This window comes from Sander lucioperca, chromosome 4 (genome assembly GCF_008315115.2).
Source record: "Sander lucioperca isolate FBNREF2018 chromosome 4, SLUC_FBN_1.2, whole genome shotgun sequence".
NCBI classification, from domain to species: domain Eukaryota; kingdom Metazoa; phylum Chordata; class Actinopteri; order Perciformes; family Percidae; genus Sander; species Sander lucioperca.
The window spans coordinates 33222682-33245936 of record NC_050176.1 but is presented as its reverse complement, the minus strand read 5'-3'; the positions used below and the strand labels follow the sequence as shown (position 1 = coordinate 33245936).

General features: G+C 39.2%; 1 protein-coding gene and 1 long non-coding RNA gene across 3 annotated transcripts in view; one reads left to right on the top strand and one right to left on the bottom strand.

Annotated features, from left to right (window-relative positions):
- The window catches only part of inpp4b (inositol polyphosphate-4-phosphatase type II B), a 258561-nt gene that overhangs the window by 14914 nt on the left and 220392 nt on the right, over positions 1 to 23255 (top strand). The window lies entirely within an intron of this gene.
- Positions 1799 to 14601, bottom strand: LOC118494818. The gene is made up of 3 exons (XR_004897023.1): positions 14446 to 14601; positions 4051 to 4056; positions 1799 to 1809 (listed from the first exon to the last, which is right to left on the bottom strand). It is a non-coding gene; the product is annotated as an uncharacterized LOC118494818 (long non-coding RNA).

Here is a 23255-nt window from a genome sequence, read left to right as displayed (position 1 = left end):
TGGGCGGCGCTAACCGCCGGACAGAGCCACGGTGCCGCTGCAAAATAGCCTTGGGAAGGAACTTGTTTAGGTGGAACGTGTACGTTTTAAAAGTTGTTTTAGTCGTGCAACAGAAAACTCAGACTAGACAAATTGTCTAGCTAGCTGTCTGGATTTACCCTGCAGAGATCTGAGGAGCAGTTAACCTTAGTCCTCGCGAATCGACCGGAGTTTGAGATTCCAACACAAAGAAAGCGGGAGGTAACAGACATCCGGCCGAAAAAGAGAGACATCCGGCAGAATTTCCGGCGACAACGCAGCAATCCCGGAAGTGGAACGTCGTGGATATAGACTATTGTTATAGAAAACAACTCAGAGAAAGGACTGTTTTTATTTCATAAAGGCTATTTATTTTAGATAATCTTACATTTACATGTTTTGCAGCTGTATATTTTCAAACAGGGAAGAAAACCCTGCCTTTGCATTTTATTTGATTAGTCCGTTTTAATAAGTGTTTGACATCTCACATGTAGCTTTGACTTACAACTGAACATTTAGGCCACTTAAGAAACTTAGAAAATACAGAAAGATGATTTTTGGTCCATATCGCCCAGCCCTAGTAACACCATGGCCTTAATTCTGACTGATTCATGTCATGGCCCAAGACTGCTTTTCTAAAAATTCTTGCAAATGCAATTATATCTTGCAAATACAATTATACTGTTTTAATCAACTTGTGTGTAATCAAAATGTGTGGTTCATTATTGGTAGAATATTGGCTCTGGCTTTGTTTTATAGAATAGTGAATACAATAGCGCTCTTTGAATGGAATTAAAAAATAAGACATTGTAATTGCAGCATGGTTCTTCTTTGTGATGATGTGGTATTGCACAGAATTCAAGATGGGAGTGATAGGCTGAAATTAAAATGTCAACTCGTTATCCCATTTAGCGCACACAGTATCAAACATGGTGGAAGAATAGAACAAAAAGATGCATTTCACTGTTGGAATTTGCTTTCAAACCCAAAGCATTTTTCCAGTAATGAGCATTTAGATAAATATATATCATAGTGTCTAACCTTGTATGAACTAACATATTTCTGAAACTTTAGAAATTAACGGCAGCTGGTGCTTCAGCATAGCAATCATTTGTTGTCAAAGTGCTATTCCACAGTATATGGCTGTGCTTGTGGAGTCACAGTGCTTGACTCATTCAGCCATCAAAGTAATAAGTAATATGTTTTGTGTGGTTGCTGGCCATTTTCACAAGCATCTACATGCATGTTTGCGTGTGTTTCTCCAGGTGGCATCAGTATCCAAATTTACAAGATTGCTTGTCATGACAATTACAAAACTAAAACTTTAAGCTCTGCTAGCAGCCTAAAAAGGCTGCAATGTTTGTCCAAAACATACAGTAAATGGTCCATCCTCTGAAGTATGAAGGTGCTCATTAAATTTCATGGCAAACTTTCAGTTAGATTTGGATATTGCTTGTGTACGAGTAGTTTATCCTGATGCAGCTGGTGCTAAAGCTGGGGCAAAAAAGACAAAACAATTGAACTTCTAGGGACTGTAAGTAGTGCAACAAATTTAGTGGAAATCAAGGTATTGCTTTTTGAGATTTCTTGAAAAGGACTAAAACTTGGTAAAGGAGAAGATTTGACCTGATGACCACTAGATGGAAGGTCAGGGTATCAAAAAAATAATTTAACATTATCATCTGGAGTCCATGACTATTCAAATTAGATTCATGGCAATCTGGTCAATAGTTGTTGACAAATCTTTTCCTAGACTAAAGTGTTGGACAGATGGGCAGACTGACTGATATGCTGTTTTAGATCCATCTGTCCAATTTTCCAAACACAGTCATTACATTTGTTGTTACTGTTATAAATAACAGTAAATATGTAAAGCATTGGAATTACTGATTGTGCATAAAGTATATACTGTAAAAACACCATGCATGTAGACAAAATGCATAGTCTGTCTACAAAGAGGTGTTTGAAATTAATGCAATACATTTTTTCAGCTATTTATATCATTCATAGCTTGCTTCCTTCAGTTGCTTTATTTATTTTAAATCTTATTATTTAATAGAGCAGCTGGAGAATGACAGAATATAAGGGGAGAGAGGAGATGATATGCAGCAATGGGGAGATTGAGATAATGAAAAAAGCTCATGCTGCAAAGACAAGAAAAGGGGAGGTGAGAGAGCGAGAGAATGTTGTATAAACTGTGTGAGTGTACAGTGTCTCAGACAGATCATTGTAAAAAGTGGACACGTCACTGTCTTCTCCTAACAAGACTTAGTCAGCCAGCAGGGGTCTAGCAATGGCTACCCTTAAAACTTCGGCCAAATCAAGTTAGTACAATACAGACTATTCTGGGCTCTTGTGATTTGATTTTAATCGCAATGATTTATACGTGAGCTCACAGACTAAGTCGCATCAAATGTACTCTACTACTTGTAAGGGAATTATGTTTGTTGCGTGTCCATTTTCTAAGTCAAGCAATGTAATGAAGACAGGAAAGTTTCCTTAACTCACTTAGGAGCTAGACAATTGAACCTTTTTCTGACTGTGGTAAACACTTTGTTTTATTGTTGTTAAAATAATAATGTGTCCTCTTTGGACCATATGTTTCAACACAGTCAGCAGGACTAAAGGGTAGTGCAGTGTAACCCTTTTCACATCTTCCATTTCCACTTCTAAAAGGCTGTTAACAGTAAGTCAGGTTGTTACATGAAACCATATGTTTAAAATTAGGGCTGCCAATCGATTTAAAATATTTAATCGCATGATTGTCTGTAATTAGCTTGCGATTTAATCGTAATTCTTTTTAAATCTGTTATAAATGTACTTTAAAAGGGATATTTTTAAAGTGTTTAATGCTGTTGATGTTTCTAATTGTGTTAATTTTGACAGCCTTATTTATAATATATTTTGGCTAAATGATTAAAATTTGAAATGCTCAATCTTAAATCACAGTATGTTTGTAATGGTATGTGCGAAGACATTCATTAAAGACTCTAAATAATTTTTTTGATTAGAACATTCTTGTTTTCATCAAGGCTTATGTATCAAGTTATTATTTTTAGCTATATTGCCCAGCTCTGCCATTTTGCTGTGTTGAACTGGAAATGAGACATGACATGCAGATAAGTGTGGGCCTTCATGGGGTTTGTGCTTGTTGTCCTGCTGTACAGTGGTGTTACCAAATACCTGTAATGTGAGTCTGTTCTTATTTCTACCTGTCAGTCGCTTTTGTATTCTTTTTACACTCGTAGGAAGCATCTTTGTGTGTGTGTGTGCTGTGTTCACATGCACAGAAGCACACTCCACACTTATCTGTTCATACTTCACATCACTGTTACGCTTTGTTTTATAATATGAGTGTCCGAAACTTGACTTATTTTCTGTCTATGCCACTTTTTTGCTTCTTAGTTTTAAATCTATATCTGTAATGCTTGTGCCCCGAGGCTAGATATAAGCGAGATACAAGTCTCTTCAGAGAATCACTGCAGCAATGAGGGCTTATAATTCATAGCCTTGACATGGAAGAGTAACCCGTAACCCCGTTGCATGCCTTGCTGTGATGGAACCACGCGTAAAGTTAGTGTGCTATCAAATTATTCCATTGAGTATCTGCCACTTCACCTGTCACTTATGATTTGTGGAGCTTTTACAGACACGCATGGGACACACACAGAGTACACTTGTCTCATACTGTACAGCACATTTCACACAAGTTTCATATAGTTTAATAGGCATCTAACACCAAAATGTGCTCATTTAGAGGTTTTTGTAGCTGCAGCCTTGGTTCTGTGTTATGAAAGTGCACATTGAAAACTTTTAATTTTTTGGTTTTCAAAGCCATGAGAAAGCTTTGCTTTTATAACCTGAAAATGACTATGCAAATCCACAAAACTAATAGTTCATAACCAGAATAAGAAGATCATTCTGAAGCTTTTTTGCACGTTTTACACAAGGTTTCAAGAGGTTAGGCTGCTAAAAAAACAAACAAGTGTTTATGTAGAAAACCAAAGTTCAAACTTCAACAGAATCCCGTACAGCCTTCTGCTTGTGCTCGGAGCCATATACTTAAGTTTCTGTGGTCTGTGATAGTCTACCAAAGGATGCTTGTCTTGATGTTAGCCCTTGATGTGTGAAATGGAACTACAGGCCATCTGCGAGTACACTGCAGTTGCCACCCACACAACATCAGTTTGGAGCTGACAATAGGCTTGGTGGGAAAAAGTCATGCAGAACATTTTGGCATCAGTGCCTTATGCTCCATAATGTCAGATGCTGTCCTGTATTGTATGTACATTGAGTCTGTGAAAGGAAATGTTGCAATGCAGCAGACGTACAGCATATAGCAGTGGTTTTCAAACTTTTTTGTCCCAAGGCACACCCTTATGAAATTTCCAGGGCACATTTAAAAAAAAAAAAAAAAAAAAAAAATATTGATTAGTACTAGGGATACTAGTATTTTAAATATTTCAATTCAAATGAATCAATGAATAATCAGCATTAGTGACATTAAAGTAAAAAAAAAAAAAAACTTATTATTTTCACTGTTCAAATAATGGCCATAACAATCAACAATATCACCTAATATGCTGAGGAAATAAATTATTTTTATAAGTAAATGTTCCAATCAATGATCCAGGCAGCGCATTCTCGTCTCCCTCCTTCATTTTACAGTTGAATGGTGGCTAGAACGGCTCAAAGGTCAATATGGAATGGATTAATCTGCGTTATTTTTTTTAATGCATTTATTTTTTTCTCAGATTAATTAATCGAAATGAACGCGTTATTTTGACAGCGCTAATTAATACATCTTCATAAATATAGTAGATAGTATATTTGAATGTATGTAGAGGCTATATTGCATCTCAAATAGACAATTCAAAATAAAAATCACATTTTAGCATAACAACAAACTAGACATTTAGATTTGGCTCAAATCAGCATGATAGGAGACCCAGAGCCGTTTGGGCACACCATGCTCATCACTAAAAATATTGCTGAATGTATGTCCCTTTACAATAACGTTGTTTCAATCAATTTGAATTTGAATTTGAATTTTTTGTTACTTACATAGGAAGGGGCCAATTAATGACTAATGTCTGCCTGTGTCCAAGAGCAGAGTGTTTTCATCCGAGACGGGACCGCATGTTAATCTGAAGGTCCGTGTCTGGTTGAGTCTCTGTTTTAAGAAACAAATTAATCAATCCACATCAGGTTTAAGTAGTCTGTAGTTTGAAAGGTTTAGTATAAACAGGTCTGTTTTGGATCAGGTCCATCATTTTGGACATCATTGTGTAGTCATTTCAGACTAGAGGCACATCTGTCAAAACTACTTCTAGAAATGCACCCTTGAAAATGGGTTTTGGGACATGGAGGCATTATAGGTATTCTCAGTTCAATCAGAAACCCATGTAGGTCTAGTATTACATTAATGGATTTCTAATGGAGTTCCACCATGCATTACTATGGCTCTCTCTTTTTCTTCATGTCACTCTATGCAGTTCACTCTCTCTTTCTCTGTAATGTCTGGGACACAAACTATAGAATCCTACACAGACTTGCCCACCTGTCATGACAGCCATGACAGCATTTGAAACATGTTGCTTTTCCATAGCAGCTCCTATATTTGACTTTCCCAGCAAGAATTAATTAATCTTATCCCTTGAGACTGTTCCATCCCTCCTCCACACTCTCCTCCTGGCCACAGCGGAGCCTTCATGGGCCTTTTGTAGTCCTGATGTTGAGTCTCTGTTCCCCATAACAGCCTCAGGCACATACTATACGTAGAGACCTGTTTCCAGGGGAATATGGGATAGTTGGTTGCAGTTGCCTCACTACATCCCTATCCCTGTCCTCACCTTGATGCATGGCACCCAATGGGCTTTTACCCTCCTTTTCAACTCACTAGGTGGTCTGCAGCACTGACATGTCTAACTCAGTGGAAATGACTCTTCAAGGGCTGCAAAAGCCCTTAGAGATGCAGCCATTTTCTTTCACAGTCAGTCAGAGAGCAAAGGAGGGCTGAAACACAGAGCTGTCGCCTTCAAAGGAGAAAGTTTGAGAGTTCCTGAGGGTTCAATCAAAACTATACTGACCAACTAGACTTAAAAGGAAGGACCAAGATGAGCTATGTTAAACGTACAATATGTAATTTTCTGCCGCTAGGGGTCTCTCAATTGAAACCGTGGATGTAAACACTAGACTTTTGATGACATTGTGAAGTTGCGTGGGATCATGGCAGTTGTTATCTTCATTGATACCACCTTGGCCAATTAAAATGTATCTGTTCACGGACAAGTTAATCAATAAAGTATTATTCACGAAGCATTTTGTAACATTTATTCATGTCATTCTAATAAAATGGGTGCAGTTTTTCTCACATAATTTCTTAGATTTTATTTGTGGTTGTAGCTGACCGAATGGCGAGCATAGTAGTATAGGTGTCGCACTTTACTCAGCCACTCCCGAGTGAGACTGATGAGAGTGAGAGCCCATTATGAGAGCGTAGCGACTCCAGTCCACATGGTGGCGGTAATGCACCTCTAAGCTATGACTTTTTTTTTTCCTGCATTGAAGTTATAATAACCTCTTTGGTTTAGGTCTTTGCCTTGTCTTTTTCAGTTCAGCTCTTTCGTCAGCTTAAAATCCCAAATGTTTGCACTAACGTTAATTGATCACTGTTCCACTATCTTTATTAGGACTATTATTGCCACCATTCATCACACCCCCAACCGGTGCTGTTAGACACCGCCTACCAAGAGTCTGGGTCTGTCCGAGGTTTCTTCCTAACAAAAAAGGGAGTTTTTCCTTGCCACTGTCACAATAGCTACTGTTAATGCTTGCTCTTGAGGCAACCACTGTAATAGTTGGGGCTTTGTAAACTACAGAGTGTGGTCTAGACCTACTCTATCTGTAAAGTGTCTCGCGATAACTCTTGTTATGATTTGATACTATAAATAAAATTGGAATTGAATCAATAAGAGAGCTAAGCTACTGGAAAGCTATTTGATTTAGAAAACAATGCTATTGAGAATTTAAACTAGTAACTTTACTGCCCAACACTGCTTGCAATACAAGTTGGATTTACCACTGTGATGCCATCGGCACAGGTTTACTAACGTCGGCTACTTTTTAATTTGCTAGAAGGTGCCATAGTGACAAATGTCAGTTCAACCGGTTAGCATACAACCGAACCGGTTTAGCCTGGTACACTGGACCAGACTGGTGAAACGAAAATCGACCCAATTCTATCGGCATCTTTAAATAATGTTGTCAGACACTTACGATAACAATCTGAGGCAAAAAACAGCACTTTTAGTTGACTGAAATTGAGGATGCGTATTTGCCCCGTAGGGTTAAATTGCAGCCTGGTTCACAGCTGCCGGTTACAGCATTCTCCCTCAATGCTGGACCAATTTTTGTTCACATTAGTCACTGACACACAAATGCATGGGGAAGTGGGTCCAGTTTGAGAAATACAGAAAGTTCACTTTAAGCACAGTTTTGAAGTACTCATTTATTTAAGACTTGGTTCTTGGTACATTTCAGAGGAAAGTTACCTTTCTGCATTTATAGTCAACCTAGAGTTAATTTTGACAATGGGATTAACACATAACATACTGTACAATGAACTCATAAAAGCTGTTGTACTGTATTGCGTTATACATAGAGCTGTTTCTGTTATTTAGCCATACCCTCACTGATATGAATTGGGTAAACAAAATAATAGGAACTCCTGTTTGTATAAGGCAATACAAAATACAAAACCACAAACTACAACCTCCATAAGCTACAACCTAAACTTTATGGTGGATTCATTGCAGTGCTGTTGTATTAGACTGCATTAGTTTTAGCTAGGTGTACCTACTGTAATAAACTGGTAACTGTGGTCATTCCCCTACCAGATGATTTCTCTTTCACTTCCCTGTTATCCAACTGCATCCATTGATCCATCACTCGCCTCCACATATTCATACTATGATCACACTCCCCTCCTCTAACTCCTTTAACTCTGTCACTTACTTATATGACCTAATCTGTTTATAAAAGCCACAAGGCATCCTATAATATAATGCAAGTGCACCAAATAAAATAACACCCCACAAATATTTCTAAGAAAAACAAATGGTACAATTAATCTGATGGCTGCAGACTCCCTGCAAAGGCCCTTAGGGAAAGCCTCAGTGGGACCAGTCTTTCACTGCTTCTTACAGTATTGACCATCTGTCGGTGAATTGTGCATACTGCAGTCCCAGTGCACTGTTTGAGTACAAAGTAGCCAGGAGAATGTGGAACAGTTAGCCCACCTGTAATATTGTAATGTTTTACAGGTTTAGATATTATCAAATAGGACTGCTCCAACTGAAAAGAGAGAGGTGTTTTTGTTGCTGGTAAATGAGAATGTTCATGCACAATGGGCCTTATTCACCAACCGTTACGAAGAAATGTGTTCTTAAACCCCACTTGCGCACTTTTTACGAAGATTCTGACATTCACTAATGTTTTCTTATCTTGGATTTGTTCTTAGCTAAGAACAAAATCTACGAACACTTAAGAGCACTCTTACGCACACTTGAGTGAGGACAGTTTGCTCCAAATAATTGGTTACTGCATTTTATTGAATTCTACAGTTGTTTACAATGATAGTATTGTACTGTAATGTATTTCTGATCATTTGTTGAAAAAAAAATCATAGTATGCAAAGAAACACTAACACTGCAATTAAACTGATTAAATCCTACGTTACTTGGTGATTGATCGCACTATTTTAAGGGCCAAAATGGAGTGGTTTTTACTTCGTTACATTTTGCAGCAATTATCTACTTTCTACTCCACTACATTTCTACAACGTTCTGTTACATTTTCTGATCAGTTTTTCCCCCTGCCAAAACGCCTTCCTGACCATCACACGTTTGTCTCACCAGTGAAGTTTGGTTGCCATAGATATATATGGGGCAGCGCCGATCCTTCATCGGCTTCCAAGCCGTCTCTGGTGCTCCAGAGCTCGGGCGCAGCGCCGCTGACCCTCGGTATTACAGCCTCCGGTAAAAATGAAAATGTTTTTTTTTTTATTATTATTCCCGTTTTTAAATCATAGTTGCCATCTATTTCTCTTCACAGCGTCGTTTACTCCTCCACCAGGCTGCGTAAGATGCGTTCATATGTTATTTATTTGGCTGGATCTCTTCACATACACTTTATTTGCTTACTTGTATGGTTAAAGAAAATAAAACCGTCTTAAAATACATCCAGAAATAAAACCAACCGCATTCCGATTCTAACAACATATTTCCGTTTTATGCTGGTTAGAATAGGAACTTCTTTTAAAAGCCAGCTGGCCTTGTTTGTGGTAGTGGACATCTTCTACTTTTACTAAAGTAAATATGTCTCTGGTTATTTGTACTTTTACTTAAGTACTGAGATTCAGTACTTCCTCCACCACTGCAATGTACAAGTCATCTGCGACTCCGACAATTATCTCTTGAACGCAGTCTCCCGCTTCCCAGGAGGTGCACAGGAAATGTCATATCCTTATATGGGAATTTGCGGGGCGTTTTCTTATGCTAATTAGGAACATCTGGCACGCGCTTTCAATTACGAAGACGTGGGATTCATCAATCCTAAGAACACAGGTGCGAACAATTCTGCTGTTTAAGAACACGTCATGAATCCGACGTAGACTTAGGGACTTTCTTAAGAACATATTTAAGAGAAAACTTAGGAAGATATTGATGAATGAGGCCCATTGATTCTGATAGGAACCTTTCTTGACATTAACTATTTTTTCTATATAAAGCTCTATTAATTGATATATCTTTCCAAATGATCAGAAATTCCGCTGAACCCAGTGTGAATCAAGACAGCTCTTTGCAGCTTGCTGTTTTAGCCAATTTCAGATATTTTGGATTGTAGGTCCACGCAAAATAAATACTAACGGCTCTCACAAACCTCTGACCACACATAAACATACACATAAGCCAAATGTACACTTGACCTGCCCCAGCAAAAGATTTGGTTGCTATAGTGAAGAATGTTTAATAAGCTAAAACCACTCGCATTTCCTTCTTTCAGAGCTACTGGGTATTGGAAAAAAAGAGGTCAATGGGATGTTGTTCTGTGTCTGCTGGATTCAAAAGAAGTAAATTGTTTACCAATGTGTCAACAATACGCACTTTGCGATCTCAGATCCGCCGATGCCAACCTTCTCACCCCTCTTAACCGGTCGCACCGGACCTTGGGGGATAGGGCCTTCTCCAATGCTTCCCCTCCTTTCTGGAACTTTCTCACCTCAGACATTCTCCCTCACTCCTATCTTTGAAAACTGCACTCAAAACCCACCTATTTAAATTAGAGGTGTCAAAATAACGCGTTAATTTCGATTAATTAATCTGAGAAAAAATAACGCGTTAAAAAAAGTAACTCAGATTAATTCATTCCATATTGATGTTTGACCCGGAGCCGTTCTAGCCACCATTGGACTGTAAAATGAAGGAGGGAGACGAGAATGTGCTGCCTGGATCATTGATTGGAACATTTACTTGTAACGCTAAACGGTTTACAGTTTGACTGTGTTTTACTGTAGAGGATTCAACACCGGGGTGTAACAATCTGCAGCTGCCGTCGGAAAAACACAGACGGTGCGTTCAATGAAACTGGTAAACTACAGCCTCGTGGTGCATTTGAAGTTATTGTAAATGTCCTTTTCCCATCTGGTGGTTGTTTTTGTCGTTCAACAGCAATTTACTAGTGAAATAAGTTATTGTTATACATTATTATTAAATCATTTAATTTTGACCATATGGCCTTAGCAATAAACAAGCTGTTCTTTAATGTCACCAACTGTTGTTTAGTACCTTTTTTTTTTTTCCTTTTCTTTTTTTCCTTTCTTAAAAAGTATCGGTTCAGGCACCGTTAATTATGTATGCGATTATTTTCGATTAATTAATCAGAGTATGTAATTAATTACATTACATTTTTTAATCAATTGACAGCCCTAATTTAAATCTGCTTGTAATCGGGGTGCCTGGGTAGCTCATCTGGTAGAGTGTGCGCCCCATATACAGAGGCTTAATCCTCGCCGCAGGGACCGCAGTTTCGGTTTCAAGCTGCAGCCTCTTTGCTGCATGTCATTCCCCCTTTCTCTCCCTTTACATGTCTAAGCTGTCGCATCAAATAAAGGCCTAAAATGCTACAAAAAAATTGCTTGTAATCTGTAGTCCATTAGTCCAACATTTGAGCCGGTGATGATGAAGAATACATCATAGTTGGATATTCAATTACAGTCCTATGATGTGGCAATATTCAATTAATCATTAGTATCAATTAGTCATTTCTCAGAAACCACTCCTTTTGTCAAAGCTGCCTTTGGAGGTATAACGTGTTTTAGAAACATTGTACCTCAGTAGTTTGTGTAGTAGTTGAATGTTTGGCATAAATCCTGATAATATTCTGTTTCTTGAATGTCTTTGAGTGCCACAACTGCAGTCTGCCAACCACATTTAAGTGAAGCAGCTGGTCACTTGCAAACAATCAATGAAAAGATGTGGCCGGCAGAGTGCCACAAGGAACTAGCTAGCCACTTCATGAGTATAGAAAATCAGTGAACCTTCAAACTCTATCACTCTGTGTGAAAAGCCCATTATTCTTAATACACAGTACAATAACTCCTTATTACCGTGCAGCATTCATATCTTCAAGTGCTCTCACAATAATAGTTTTGCAAATGTTGCCAATATTGTTTTCCATCTGTCATGGATTGAAGTGTAATTTGGGCGTATACACAACCAGACATTTCTTTTGCAATATGCATGAATATTGCTATTGTATTTAGCATGCTGTGCACATTTTGTGTAGTGGTGAAAGAATGTGTGGGCCGATTCCTAGTCCTGTCTGCTCTCTTTGTAATTATCAATTAGGCTTTATTTCCCAGGAGAACAATAACTCACCCCCACAGTGTGTGGTGGAAGACCCTGATCCTGCTGCTGTGTGTGAACAAAGTATTATCTCAGTACTATTGCTGCAGTGTGACACTCACAGTGAGAGGGAGAAATGAACAGCTTGTGTTTTATATCATGTTATATGCATGTAAGTTTTGCACACAGTAAAATCCACAAATGATACAGTATTCAGGGATAAATAGAAGATTCTAAAAAAAATTATGTTAAGCTTGATCAACCTTTTTTTGGGAAATTGTATCCTGCGGACCTATGATCAAAACGCTTGCACAACTACAATCGGACAGCTAAGGTTAATTAGATGACATTTGATATATGATTTGCCCTGACCTCTCTCTAGTTCCTCATCTTTTGTCTCATAAGTCATACTTTTCAAAGACCTGAGCCCCATTAAGATGACTGAGACCATCTCTGCTTTGAAGGGGTCCCCAAGGCACCCATAAATGAAGCTCAAGCTCATCACTTTCGTTTGAGTGAAAAAAAGTCTTGATACATTATCTCTGTCAACTACCAACAATGGGTTTTGCGGTTTCAGAACATCGTGGACAGGTACTTTTGAAAAATGATATGGCTAAAACAATAAAACAAGCCTTTAAATCCACAGGGGTACTAGTCTGATTGATATACTTGAAGGTAGCAAATATTTCATTGAGTCTTTTTGAAAGATGTTGCCCTGCATCTGGTGATACATGATGTTTTTGCAGAAATGTGAGTTTTCCGTTTCAGGCACGCATTAACAGTCTATGCTAGCATGAGAAAAAACTAAACAAAATCCCCAAACAGTTGTGGCACTGCTTAATAGTTATACTAGTGCCAATATCCTTTTGATTCCCTATTCCAGTTACTAATGTTGACATTTTAACCACATCAAACATTACACTGTTGGTCATACATACTGTATGTGTGGGTTACAAAAGTACTCAGTAACTGCTAGGGCTTTGACGCCGAACTTCGATATTCGAATATAATTCGAATATTAAAAAAAATATTGATATTCGAACGAATATTAGGCAGCCCTTAATATTCGAATTTCGAACCTGTTATGGGCATTATTTTTTTGTAAATGTGTTTGCTTGTAAACCTTGTTTTCAATTCAGATTCCGAGGCTTTTTCATGCATTTCAAAATGTAACTACACGTCGCGGCGACGCACGTCGCTCGGCCGCGGCTTGGTAGCGCATTCCCCCCGACTCATTTCCTGGTTCTCTTTCTCCATAAACAACGTAAAATCAAGGAGAGGGTTAACTTTTCCTGCTACAGATTTCCCACCGTGGTCAGAAAGAACAGAGGAGACACTTTGTTTCTCTCACTAAGACTATAGAGTCGCTACTCGCTCTGAAGCTACCAGTAATCACCGTCACTCTCTCACAATACACACTCCCCAGACAGACACACACATACACCCATACACACGCGGCTCGACGCACACACCAGCGCAAAAGTATGAACATCAGACCACTTACGTAGGCTACGGTGAAATATCCGACCTTCCTGTTGAAAGCATATTGTTTGTGTTTAATCCAGGGTCTGACTTTTAATTTAAAAAAAAAACAGTGGTGGCAGTGTGTTTTTCTTCTAACATCATTGCACGCCTACTGACTGATACACTGCCCTCTGGTGGACAGAACACATACGAAGTTTGATACCAATATAAGCCTTACTGAAGGCGTTTAATGGTCAAAATATTATTAATAAATATTCAAATATATTCGAATATTAATATTCATAAACAAATGAACTTCGAATATGATTTTTGGGCAAAAGTAAAAGCCCTAGTAACTGCCCCTGTTTTCCTGAAGGTGCTGGTTGTTTAATTCAGTTTATCTTTGAAGACCATTTCATACCTGGAGCTCCTCTGCACAGGTGTGTACTGTAGTGCTTTGAATCCAACAAAACATAGCAATATATTTTAGTCTTTTTGCCTTGTACCACTGTTAATTCTCAGTGGCTCAGCCCTCTGTTGTCTTAGCTGGCAAACACTGCAGCTTCAGCCTCATTTTGTTGCATTTTGTCAGTGGTGTCTCAGGTAGGCTCACTTTGACTTCACAATGTAATTCTCCAGTGACACTCTAGAAAGTCATTTTGGTTGATTAAAAAGTGTTTCACAACACCAATAGCCGAAGTTATCACTAGTGTTAAGAAATTCTAAAGACGTGATCGTTGGATTGATGAGGCTTGGTCCAATTGAAAGAATTAACAAAAGGTTTAATGAACAACATGATGAAAATGACATGACAAAACAATACAACAATAAAACACTGCCAGCAGTGGACATACAGAACATGCTTCCCCTGTTGGGTCACAGTTTGCAGTCCTGAAATCACCTCAGTCACACAAATTTAGTCCCTACAAGTTGAGGGTGGTACCTCAAATGAAAACCTTCGTTATTGGTCAGATGTCTCTCAAAAGAAAAGGTGTTAGTTCTTCTACTTCTACCTCTATGCTAAATAACAGACATGACTTAAACATTCTTTAGAAACTTGGGTTGGTGTGGGCCAGTCAAATGCTGATTAAGTCTGGTGTGATGCAATCGGTATTGATTCAGTGTTTTTTCTAGCTGCAGTGTTCATTTAACTAAAAGTATATTTTTATCAGAAATCACCAGTGGTTTAACTTTTTTAACTTCAACACTAGTCTCCTTTAGGTGGTGAAAAGAAAATGAAACTTATTTCAGCTAAACTGCTATTGTTGTTCTCCTACTGTCTACGGTTGTCAGAATATGTAATGGATGGCAGAAGTACAGTTCAATAAACCTGAGAACAGCAATGCACCAGCTTTCCAACTAGTGCCTGGAAATGAGGTTGGAAGTTGGAGTGTGTCCCTTTAACATACAATACATGAGAGAGTGAGAGAGCGAGAGAGAGAGAGATCTTTGATCAGGGAACTTACTGAGCTTCTGCACAACCTGCTTTTAATAGTGTGGTAACCTGTGTGTTAGGTGGGTATCCTGGTGTACCATTTGTTGAACAAACTAAGTAAAAGTAAGTGATATTTGTTCATAGAGCGCTTATCTCAGATAAAAATCTCAGAAAAAAAGTGCTTTACATAAAAACATACAAGATGATACACATTAAAACTAGGACTTTCATATAAGAAAGTGTGCTACAAAAGAGGTCAAATAAAGAAAACCCTTCAGTCATGATAAAATGATACAAAAGTAGACCAAGCGAGAGACAAAGGTGCAAAGTCATTGAAATGTATTTCAGGCTCCATTATAGACAACCAAAGAAAGATGGATTTAATATGAGCCTAACAAGACACATGGAAGCTGGAAGGATCAGGAGTTATGTTACCATATGTAAACTCCTCAACTAATGTTTACAATTAAAGTGATAGCAAATTGGAAATTGGTGCAGTTTGCATATCAAACGACGCTGAGGAGGAACTCTTTGGCTTTGGTGCACTGGGATGTGTTTACTCAGCAAACAACAGTTTAATTAAGAAAATAATTTTCCAGCTGCTATGGATTTGCTGTGTGTGTGTATTTACAGTATTCAGTACGAGGCTCCTAAATAATTAAAACCAGCCAAGGGGAAATTAATGGAACTACCTTGTTACTGGGCTCCATCATAAGACCACCAACAGCCTCTTTAAAAGACCTGTCAGGATTCACTGCATGTGACAGTTGCCATTCTGTGTTCTGGCGCTTAATTGATCCTCATGGGGATTGCCTGTAGAGAGAGCTTCTCACAAAGTGTGGGAACTGAAGAAGTATTGACAAAACGTTGGGGAGACTCAGATGGAAGTACACATGCTATTGAGCAGGAATAGCTTCCTTAGGGGCAATCTTGATTCTCGTTCAATGTTACGGTAAGGGATGGAATAAATGGGATGCAGCCTGATGCTTCCCAACTGCCTCATTTCTAGCCTGGAAACCTGACGAATCTGCGAGCATAACCATTTATCTTATATGGGGCGGGTTTGATATGATGACTGACAACTTGCGTAGGCTTCACGCTTTACACAAAATGCTGGATAACGACATTTTTGGCTCACGCCGGGGCTACAACGACCATAAACCTAACTTAGTAAAGAGGACCACCATATTTTAAAAAAAAAACAACCAAGATGGCTGCAGCTGATGTGGAAGTGCCATTCTCAAATTCTGATGGCAAACATGGCAACACAGACATATTGATGCTACACCATCACATCTCTGCTGTCTGTCTATCTATAGGTCAATCCAACGCCCCTTGGAAATCAAAAAGGAAGGTTCCAGACTCGCATTTGCGATTTGGTCTGGCAATGTCAGGCTACCTCATTTCATGAGAAGGTGTAGGTTTGACATCTCTGCCCCATATTTAGGGTGTTTGTGTGTGTGTGTGTGTGTGTGTGTGTAGAAATCCAGTTCAAGAGCACTTGAAAAGGGCAGAAAAAGTTACAACAGTATCTGTAACAGTATCTTCATATTTAATATACTGTATACAGTACTGTAGAGGCGCTCAAAGGGCCTGTACCATTTCAATTTTCAATATTTGCCCAGACCACTTGTACTGATTTTGGAAGAAACAACTGCATACTTTTCCAAATCCTCTGTCCAATGTAAAAAAAAAAAACGTACAGGTGCATCCTCTCCACTTCCTCTTCCCTTCTCATCTTTTTTCTCCTTGAGTCTCCCTTGGGCGGAAGAGTCATTAGGAAGTGGGCAGCTGCAGAGGCTGCACAGTCTCCTGGCCTTCAGGCTGAGTCTGGCTGAGCTAGACCTGCAGAATCTTGTTCTGACCGGAAAGCAAGGGTAGAACAAAAGAGGAAACAAGGTGTAAGGTAGGGAGACAGAGATAGAAAGGTCGAAGGAGAAAAATAGATATCACTAGTAGGGGACATTGGTAATGTGAAACAAAATGGCTAAGGACATGGAGGAATAGATTTGTGCAGTCCAAACTTGTGTGGTGCTTTTGTGATTCACCTTTTCTATAATTTGAGGAGAGCAACTTGAGTTTGTATCTATTATATAAGGTAGTTACAGATAACCTTTGCCTTCACTCAAAATTAATTATCCTACTCTTGGTATCTTATATATTGTTATCCATTACAGAAATTGAATTAAAACAAATGTGTGAAGATTAATTCATTTTATTTTTGTTTGGTCACCTCTTGCATTTAATTATATCACAGTACTATTTTGACACACAATGTAACATATTTATGTAGAGGTGCAACGATGAATCGATGAATCGATTAGTTGTCAACTATTAAATTAATCGCCAACTATTTTGATAATCGATTAATCGTTTGAGTCATTTTTTTATAAAAAGAAATAAGATTTCTCTGATTCCAGCTTGTTAAATGTGAATATCTTCTAGTTTCTTCTCTCCTTTGTGACAGTAAACTGAATATCTTTGCGTTTTGGACAAAACAAGACATCTGAGGACGTCCTCTTAGGCTTTGGGAAACACTGATCCACATTTTTCACCATATTTTGACATTTTTATAGATCAAACAACTAATCGATTAATCGAGAAAATAATCGACAGATTAATCGACTATGAAAATAATCGTTAGTTGCAGCCCTATATTTATGTTAAATCTGAGTTGTAACATACATTCTTTCTAAACTTTAAAATCAGGTTTATGTTGTATATATTGCGAATGCTAGTACTTGATATATCCCAGTTCCTGCTTTGTGGACAGCAAATTTTGAGTATTAGTACTTTGAAGTTTGAATATTGAAACCACACATGAATGATAGAAACTGCATGAGGTAATGTAGGAACACAGTCTGCAGCCACAGAGGAAAAGTTCCAACAGCATAAAGTAGAATGACTAGCTGCCTCTGTATCTGTGCCAGTTGTCGAGCAATCAAGCACCCAGCTGGACTATCATTTGGTGCCACTGAGGTGGTTTCAAAAGTAATATGATTTCTTGCCCTCCAGAAACAGACTAGTCCTTCTGTGTGTGTTTGACCAAGAGGAATGGAGAGGCATAAGGACAGGAAGTCCAGGACAATGTGGTCCTTTTTCTGATTGAAAACAAACTCATTGTTTCCCCTCAGGTAGAAACACACTTTTACTTGTCCTTTTGTATGCCTTTTTTCTTTTCTGTTTCCTAATTTTTTCCTTGGTGACATTCTTTGTTAAATTGATAAGAAGGTTTACAAGAGCAAGAGCATAACAGGTGCTACTGTGGATGTGTCTTCCTTGCCTTAATCTGTTTAACTTGTGCACAAGCACACAACTGAAGGACTTCTTAACATTGTTTCAACTTGGATATCCATTATGAAACAAGTACACAGACACACTGACACACACAGACACACACACACACACACGCTCTTGGCTTACACAACACATGCAATTTATTAACACCATATTGCATTATTAAAGCCAGCCTTACTGATGTCTATTGAAAAATTACAATAGAAGGCTTTCTTTGCCACATAGAATCAGTTTGGCATATAATAGAAACAAGTATGGACATCACAGCGGATGATGTAGTGATAGATGTGACCTCCATGCTGAAACTAAAATTGTGCCTTTTAAAGCACAATGTATGCCACTAGGGCTGCATCATATAGGCACAACCAGTTGTGCAATGTAGTACCATTTTCTGCAAGTTTATACCTTAAGGTAACAAGAGAATGGGGAATAATAAGAAATATACTTAATTTATATGGCAATATACAGTCATATACAGTATCTCAGAGCTGAATGGATCTTTGGATGTTGGGAAAGTGGTATTGTAAATTTTATAAAAAAAAAAAAAAAATTATTTAAATACTCCAGAGCTTCACAACAGACTACACTACTTCCACATGATGAAAATAAACGACAAACACATGGTAGATGAAGGCCCAGGCTCTCAGTCTCTACGGCACGTTGTACAGGTAGTTTTGTTGCCGACGGTTACACACGTTTCTCCGGCCTCTCTGCACGCTGTATAGGAGATGGTTTCCCAGCAGGCTGAGCCGGGCTCCCTGCTTCCTCTGCCCGGGCCACATCGCCTTCTACTACCTAGATGTGTGACAGCTACGCAAAATAATGGGCGACACGCCGAATCTGTAGATGAGCCGCAGCCGATCCTCGCCTGGTTGAGCCGTGCTGAGACTTGTAACCGGTTGTGTTTTATAAAAAATAAAATAAAAAACACAAATTCAATTCAAATTCAAATTTGGCCATTGCCTACCTATGCCATATGGTAAAACTGCCTATGACTGCGCTGTAGTCCTGCATTGAAATGTTTACTTAAAGTGAAAATAGAGGCATTATTAGCACAATGTACTTACATTTAACACCTGTTTGAGTTTAATGAATAATAATGCATCATATTTAAATTGTGATATTTTGTGAGTAAAATCTGAATCTGCAACGTAACCAGTAAAATTTCTCTGACTTTATTTAGCTGTCCATGAAGCTTCTTGGGATTCTAAGCTAGTTAGAGGAAAGCTCTTGGAAAAGAGGGGGCAAGCAGAGCAGCCCAGAGATGTTTTTTCTGCTTCATGGATTGGAAACTTGTCCATCAAAAACAGAAATGCTCTCAACCAGATTTCCAGGTTATTGGGGAGCCTCTACTTAGCTAACCTACACTTTTCAGATCTCTGTTCCTATAAAAGGTTCAGGCTGTTCTCAGAAATTGTTACCACTCCAGGGCTGTAACTCAAGTTTCCCCGTTGTCCCATGGACAGGAAAAAAAAGGATCAGGGATGATAAAAAATATATTTTGGGGCAGTTGCAGGATGGAAGGTAGCTCTTCCTAAAAAAACAAAAAAAAAACATAACATTAATCTCTGACAGAGTTGTTGGTGTAGAATTGCGAGCGAGTACACAATGCAAGCACTGTTACACCCAAACACACACACACACACACACACACACACACACAGTTTAGGGAGAGCCCTTCACTCATTGAACTGTGAATTTCAGTTGCTCCCACCTATGCTCCTACCTGGCCTGCAATTCAAAGCTCTCGAACCAAAGTCAACCTTATTGCAGCGAATTGAAATGTGTATTTTATGTTGTATTGATAATGTTAGGTGTTTCTGTTAAGCATGTAAGACAGTATTGAAACAAATGCTGGATTGTTTTAATAAACAACAGTAATTTCATAATTGATTACTGGATAAGTAATGTTTCAAGAAACTGGAGACCATCCTGGACGGCTGTGGCTCAGGAGGTAGAGCAGGAGGTCAGTGGTTTGATTCCTGGCCCCTGCAGTCTACGTGTCAAAGTGTCCTTGGGCAAGACACTCGACCCCAAATTGCTCGGTCTGTGAATGTTTATCTGATGAGCAGGTGGCACCTTATATGGCAGCCTCGGCCACCAATGCAAATGTGTGTGTGAATGGGGTGAATGGTGCCTGTAGTGTGTGTGTGTGTGTGTGTGTGTGTGTGTGAAGTGCTTTGAGTAGTCAAAACTAGTAAAGCGCTATATAATTGCGGTCCATTAACCATCTTGCGATGGGATCACATCACCACAAAGCCAAATCGTGCCAGGGTCGAAAAGTGTCGGGGGGGCTTTTCTGCTTCCTACCCCCTAGTCTCGCTTTGCCAGACCATCCTCTACACGCTGCAGAGGAGGGTCTGCCTAGTCCACAAAGCATTCCGGGATGGAAGAAAAACGTGCTCGTTGTTTTAGTCGTGCGAGAGAAAACTCAGATTGGACAGATAGTCTAGCTAGCTGTCTGGATTTACCCTGCAGAGATCTGAGGAGCAGTTAACCATAGTCCTCATAAATCCACTAGAGTTAAAATTCAAACACAAAGAAAGCGGAAGGAAAAGGACATCGGCGAAAAGACATGCATCCGGCGGAATTTCCTGCCGCACCGGAGCAATCCCGGAAGTGGAACGTCGTGGATGTAGACTATAGGGGTGTGCAAAAAAATTGATTCACATTTGAATCGCGATTCAAGCTCTACCAATTCAAAATCGATTCATAGAATTCCAAAAATCAATTCATATTTTTTAATAAAAAAAAACAAAAAACCACACCCATTTTCGAACTTTGCCTTTATTTTGATGTCAACTTACTAAACACCTGTAAAGTATTGTGACTGTATCTTGCACAGTTATCGGACCAGGGGCGGAAGGAAGGTGGGTGGGCCAAGGCTGTTGCTCGGACCACACCCATTTTCAAACTCTGCTTTCATTTTGATATCAACCACACACCTTTTTAATGTTTCCATACTGAATCTTGCACGGTTGCGATGCTAACGCGGGAAAAGAAATCTGGCCCCAGTCATATAAACACCTGGCAAAGTACTCAAAACCGCTTCTGTGATAGTTCCCGCTACAGTAGGTGTCTCCATGGGCCTCATGTATAAAAGATTGCACAGCTTTCATACCAGAAGATGGCGTACGGCCAAAACTTGAAAAGTACCTACGCACAGAAATATATATATATATATATAATATATATATATATATATATATATATATATATATATATATATATATATATATATATATATAAAAAACTTCACCGACTGTGAGTTTGAGGTGCTGATCGCGGAGGTGGAGGCGAGAACAAAGTTGTTCTGTTTGGAGGTTTGTCATCTTGGATAAGCAATAGAAGAAAATGCCCAGAGTGGCAAATTGTGACCGGGCAGTGAATGCACCGAACCATGGCAGAAATAAAAAAAAAGTCTAATGTCAAAGTGGTAATCAAGAGAATAGTGGCAGCGCCACACCAGTTACAGAACAACATGCATCTCAGTGTCAGTCCAACTTACGCACTATAAGCAGTTTGAACTCACTAATGTAATGCCATTTATTTTCTAAGTGTCAGTAAGCTCAGTGAAGGAGATCCGACTCAGAGGAGGAGAGGTTAGTGAGGCCAGCGTCTCCACAGCAGGTGACAGTGCGCACGGATCCGCTGCGCCACGCATGGATGAAATAATGAAATAGTAAATAGGACTACAGTAACAGAAATATGTGCAGAATTAAGACAGTCAAGAGGGCCCAGTGTTTGGTGGACCGAGTACACTTTGTTCACTTAATAGCCTACAAATCATTCACGGGATCAATTACGCATCACATGAGTTTGCCCACCTGGCACAGCGTTTGTTCCTGGGGTGAAGGATCCGTGCGTCCCGCCTCCTGTGCGCCATGGATGTCTGAGTCTCAGCAACTACACACTCACAGACACTATTGCCCTTTTCCGTGCCGATCTTTTTGTTGCACAGTGAATAAGATATTTCATCTATGGGAAATACAGAGGATGACTGAAATTGAAAGTGGATTTTTCATTCATTTCCCGTCCTCATGTTTAACAGAGGTTAAGTAGCCTGCGAAGTAAACAGTTAATAGTGTGAACGATGTGAAACATTATCCACATAAATGCTCAAACTTTTATGGAGTATCAGCGGATATGATTATGTTTTTTCATAGACAACGTCACAGACGTGTGCCATTAAGTGAAGTGGAAACTTTATTTTTTAATGTTTGGTGATTTTCGGCACTTTTCACTTAGAATTCGCCACGTTACAGAGCCAGAAAAGACTTTGTGGACGGCCCTCACATTCTCACGACTGCTCAACAGTTTGCATGACGGCCCGCACATTCTCACGTCAAGTTAATTTTTTATACATCACAAAGTGTCCGTGAAAACCAGCGTATGCAAGCTTTTCGTGCGTACGCAACGTTTATACATGAGGCCCCTGGACTACCAATTATAGATTTGTCATTGTCTGCTGCGGCATGGTGGTAAACCCAAATGTGCTGACTGTTGCTTTATATTATTTTATGCTTGGATGCACAGCTGTTATAACAAAGGAGGCTTCAGAAGGTGAAGGTGTGAAAGAGGACAAGATACAGACAAACCAATTGTTTTTTTTCCTTCAATTTGCATTTCGATTAGTTCATAAAATTTCTAGTACGTTCTGGCCTTATTTTTTGAATTCATCCAGGTGTTAGTCTAGGTGACAGACTCTCATCCTTGAGGTCCCTCTGAGATTAGCATTGGCTGGGTAAAAATGATTTATTGTCACTTGGCTCTTCTATCACTACCATGACACATGAAATGCTGCAAAATTTTAAATGTGATTATCCTCCATCGAGGTTCCCCATGGCCACACCAACCCTGAATGGTCTCCATGGTGCTCCGATCACACCAGCTACTAGTAACTCACTCATGCCTCAGCAGATTCATGCTCCATTAGGAAAGCCCGACCTGCAGGCAACACAAGCACCTTTTGCCCCAGTCTCATTTTTTTTGAGTGCACTCTTCTGCTGTCTTGGATTCATAGCCCACCTGTCCTTCGAAAAACAATAATGAATAAGTGGATTGTGAAATTTGATGACTGTTGCTCATGTAATCCCACATGTCCCACACTGAAATGAGTCTTCCTGTCCATTCAC